The sequence below is a fragment of the Carya illinoinensis genome, chromosome 2 (genome assembly GCF_018687715.1).
Source record: "Carya illinoinensis cultivar Pawnee chromosome 2, C.illinoinensisPawnee_v1, whole genome shotgun sequence".
Lineage (NCBI taxonomy): Eukaryota > Viridiplantae > Streptophyta > Magnoliopsida > Fagales > Juglandaceae > Carya > Carya illinoinensis.
Window position 1 is genome coordinate 18,084,778 of NC_056753.1, and position 5,448 is coordinate 18,090,225.

The 5,448-nt window shown below is 29.2% G+C and overlaps 1 long non-coding RNA gene across 1 annotated transcript; it reads right to left on the bottom strand.

Moving 5' to 3' along the window:
- Positions 1 to 577: 577 nt before the first annotated feature.
- Positions 578 to 3,362, bottom strand: LOC122294545. Its single transcript, XR_006237673.1, has 3 exons — positions 2,718 to 3,362; positions 998 to 1,105; positions 578 to 888 (listed from the first exon to the last, which is right to left on the bottom strand). It is a non-coding gene; the product is annotated as an uncharacterized LOC122294545 (long non-coding RNA).
- Positions 3,363 to 5,448: the final 2,086 nt, after the last annotated feature.

A 5,448-nucleotide genomic window follows, 5' to 3' on the forward strand; every position in this document is an offset into this window, starting at 1 on the left:
AAATTGGCGGCATTTATTTAAATGCCATTAATAGTAAATTGGCGGCGGCACATTGAATTTGTTAACAGCGTTTATATGATCGCCACTACTTTTTAAAATAGCGGCGTTACGAGAAATGCCGCTACTACTAATTTGTCGACTCATCATATAAATTGGTGACATTTATTTAAATGCCACTAATAATATGTTGGCGGCGGCACATTGAATACTTTAATGACGTTTATCTTAACGCCACCAATGACCTAATTTAATGGCGGTTATCTGAACGCCGCTACAAGTAAACTACCAGCTCGTCATATAATTTGGCGGCATTTATTTAAATGCCACTAATAGTATTTTGTCAAATTTATTAACGACGTTTATCTAAACAACGCCAATTTTTAAAATAATGGCGTTAACATAAACGCCGCCATATTACGTTGCCAGCACATCATATAAATTAGCGACATTTATTAAAAAGCCACTAATAATACGTTAGCGGCAAATTGAATTTATTAATGGTGTTTATCTAAACGCCACCATGAGTTTTCTTTTTTGTATTGCAATTTATTATAAATGCCGGCACATTTTTTAAATTAATGACATTAATATAAACACCACTACAAATATATTACCAGTGCTTTGCATTAATTAACAAAATTTAGGACATACCAATAATATGATATCCCACAATAAAAAATATATAATATATTAATTAATAATAAATATGATATAATGGGCCACTATTCATATAATAAAAAAATTACAAATCAAAACACATAAAAGTTCCCCATGGATAATTCTTCTTCTTCACGTTTTGTTTGTCATTAGCTTTAGGAGCATTTATTTCATAGGTAGTTCTTCACATTTATCCAATAGTTCTTTGAAATTGTGGTGCAATTGTTGAGCCTGGAAAATATCAAAAAGTCATACTAAATTAATAGAGAGAATAATATGTTTTAAAGAAATAATACATGTTGAAACAAGATGTGATAATCATAGGAGTAATATTTTTAACCTCCATGTTACTTGATAACTACACAACGAGTTATGTAATCTTCATTTTACATTTTTTTCAATCCCTTGTCTATGCTTTGACCACACAGCTGGACAAAGTGAGTGCATTCTGCAAATTAAATAAATAAAGAAATGAGTACAAACCGAAGGAGGGAAAATCTGGAGAAGCATCAAAATGCAATCCCTTCATATCGCAAATTAAGCCACAACAATAACACCATGGAAATGAATCATAAGGAAAGGCCACATAGTAGTAGAGGAAATGAGAAGCCACTGAATCCATTAATGTCATAATTTAATTCATCACAAATTAAATTGTTTATACATAGACATTAAAATAAACTGAAGATCTTGTTCCCCCAAAACCCAAATGTCTCATAGCATGTAAAGACAAATGATAGTTACAATTCTAAGGAGTACATGCGCATCCACACGCATGTAGGGTTCCCTCCCTCTCTCTCTCTCTCTCTCTCTCTCTCTCTCTCTCTCTCTCTCTCTCTCTCTCTCTCTCTCTCTCTCTCTCTCTCTCTCTCTCTCTCTCTCGTAAATAAAAAGCCTTGCAATTATTTTCTATATATCCTCCCTTAACATCTTTATTTCCAAGTGAATTATTTTCCGATTGTTACATTTAATATTGTTGCAAAACAGATTTGCGATTGCAATATATATAAATAAATATATATATATATATACTCTGTGTGTATATACAAGTGTTAAAAGTTAAAATAATCTCTGTAATTTGTCATTGTGATATATTTATAATGTCCATATTCTATTTTTTGAACTTTTTACTCTATATAAATTACCTTCAATTAGTTCCTCCATAAGGAGAATATGATATCCTTTATTTTTTTTAAAGTTAACTATGTATATATATGTACTGTGTGTTTGGCCCCTTAAAGCTAAAGTTCTAATTTTGTCTAAAACTCTTTAGCTCGAATCGAAACTTGCAAAAATAATAATAAAAATAAAAATAAAAAACTCTTTGGCCCTCTAGAAAAATATAAATTGCTACTTATCCTAATTCCTTAAAATGTGAAAAGGCTCTTCTAACTAGTCCATTTAAAATCTTTGAATCTCCACAAAAATAAGAAAAATAAAGATAACTTAATTATTATTTTATTAAATCCAAAAACAATGTTCTCTAAGAGCCAAGAAATAATATTTTTATATATATGCATAAATAAATATATATATGTGACCCCAAAAATTCCAAAAATATGAATATATATAATTAAAGCCAAGAATTTTGGCCTCTCACCATAAATCTGCAAATATGATTCCTCTAATTAGAATAGTAGCCACATCATATCTTAGAGTCCAAGTTGCCTCACCCTCATTCCCTCTACGTTTCACATGCAAGAACTTCAATTAATAATCCGTTCTACTTTAAATAAAAGTAAAATACTATTTATAAAGTTGTCCCTATAAAATACAATTTATATAATTTTTTATTCCGTCCTTATCTATTTTACAGTAAAACTAAAAAATTTTCAATGTAATGTACGTAAGTATCACATAATAAAGTTATTATGACAGTTTGTAAGGGAGTTTTTTAAGAATTCTTTCTCGTGAATCAACCAAAAGTTCGTTGCAAAGACGTAACACAATAAATCAACATATATAGTACTCATCGTGATCTTTTGGTGCAATGCTTAAAAGAAAAAGGTGCACAATTTAAAGGGGACATGCATATGCATTTATTCTATTGGCTACCGTACCTTGGCCATGCATTCAAATTGATCAGATTCAAAAATTGAAAGAAGGTGCAACTCGCAAGTGAGATTGATTAGGCAAGCACATACGTACGTACGTACCTACCCATGCCACTTCATCTTCCCCCCATCAAGTTGCATGAGCATCATATTCTACTGTCGTCAAAGGCGTCGTTTGCAGTAGCAGCAACCAGCGGGCTAGTGGCTTCAGGGCAGTGCGTTTTCAGTCAAAAAACTCTGTTTTTGGGCAGCAAAACAGAGCATCATAGATGGAGGTTGGTTTCGAACGGTGTGGAGACCAGGAGAAGGCGTGTGTGGTGCTGGTAACTCCTAGGCTGATACTTTGAAACCTAGATGCAAAAGGAAGAAATAAGATCAAGAGGAATGTTTGCAGCGTGTAATGCCGTATACACTAGGGAGGGAAATTTAAATTTTATGAAAATTTGAGGTGAGCTAAAGGCGCCAACTTAGTTTTTGTTTTGACGGAAATTAGATGTGTGGGTGTACGAATATTTGAGGTGGGTTGTTTCCGTGGTTTTACGTTGGTTGGGAGGGTGGACGAGTTGCAGCGGGTTGGTTAATTAGCAGTGAGAGGGAAATTCAAGTTTTCCCTAAATATTTGACAAAAATTGAAGTTGGCGCTCAAGTTTGGAAGACCCGTTTTTGTTGTGGGAAAATTTTTAACAACTCATATATGGCTATATATATGCACACATGATGCCCCCACGTTTATTAGACTTAATACCAACCGAACTACTCATATGTTAGGATTGGTTTACTTCGTCTTTACTGTTGGTTTCGAATAATAAATCTGGTGGCATATTTCTTTGGTCAAGTTTATGTATCTTTTGAATGTGAATTATAATTAGTTTAAGAGATAAGCCAATATATAAGGCAATTTTTAATATATTGAATATGATTTAATTAAAAAAATGATACTTCAAAGTGAGAAAACGTGTTTTTACCACATTTATTATTATTACAAGTGGGTAATATAAAATATAAATTATTCATCATCATGATCGGAAGATTCACAAAATAAACTCAACATGTGATCAACAAATATATATTAAACTGGATTAAAGAGTTAATTAAAGTGACATTCAGTTCTTTTTTCTTTTTCGGAAAATGTCTTATACTTTTTTAGAACCAAATTATAATATAATTTAAATTATAATTAAAATTTATACATTTAAAAAATTATAAATTTATTAGAGTTATATTTTGAATTAACTTGAATTCAACTTCAAGTTTTTAACAAATTTTATATAAACAACTATATTCAACCCCGGCCCGTGCTCAACCCAATGTCTTACAATTTTTTAGACCCAAATTATACTATAATTAAAATTATAAATTAAAATTTATACATTTAAAAAAATATAAACCTATTAGAGTTGTATTTTCAATAAACTTGAATTCAACTTCAAGTTTTTAAAAAATTTTATATAAACTAATATATTCAACCCGCCCCGTGCGCCCCGCGCTCAACCAAATGTCTTATAATTTTTTAACCCAAATTATAATATAATTAAAATTATAAATTAAAATTTATACATTTAAAAAAATATAAACTTATTAGAGTTGTATTTTGAATTAACTTGAATTCAACTTCAAGTTTTTAACAAATTTTATATAAACTAATATATTCAACCCGCCCCGCGAGCCCCCCGCTCAACCTAATGTCTAAAATTTTTTTAGACCCAAATTATAATATAATTTAAATTATAAATTAAAATTTATACATTTAAAAAATTATAAATTTATTAGAGTTATATTTTGAATTAACTTGAATTCAACTTCAAGTTTTTAACAAATTTTATCTAAACGACTATATTCAACCCCGCTCCGCGCGCCCCACGCTCAACCCAATGTTTTATAATTTTTTAGACCCAAATTATAATATAATTAAAATTATAAATTAAAATTTATACATTTAAAAACATATAAACTTATTAGAGTTGTATTTTGAATTAACTTGAAATTCAATTTCAAGTTTTTAACAAATTTTATATAAACTAATATATTCAATCCCGCCCCGTGCGCCTCGTGCTCAACCCAATGTCTTATAATTTTTTAGACCCAAATTATAATATAATTAAAATTATAAATTAAAATTTATACATTTAAAAACATATAAACTTATTAGAGTTATATTTTGAATTAACTTGAATTCAACTTCAAGTTTTTAACAAATTTTATATAAACTAATATATTCAACCCGCCCTGCGCGCCCCCCGCTCAACCTAATGTCTAAAACTTTTTTCGACCCAAATTATAATTTAAAATTTATACATTTAAAAAATTATAAATTTATTAGAGTTATATTTTGAATTAACTTGAATTCAACTTCAAGTTTTTAACAATTTTTATATAAATGACTATATTCAACCCCGCCCTGCGCACCCCGCGCTCAACCCAATATTTTATAATTTTTTAGACCCAAATTATAATATAATTTAAATTATAAATTAAAATTTATACATTTAAAAAATTATAAATTTTTTAAAGTTATATTTTGAATTAACTTGAATTCAACTTCTAGTTTTTAACAAATTTTATATAAACTAATATATTCAACCCGCCCCGCGCGCCCCCCGCTCAACCTAATGTCTAAAACTTTTTTCGACCCAAATTATAATTTAAAATTTATACATTTAAAAAATTATAAATTTATTAGAGTTATATTTTGAATTAACTTGAATTCAACTTCAAGTTTTTAACAAATTTTATATAA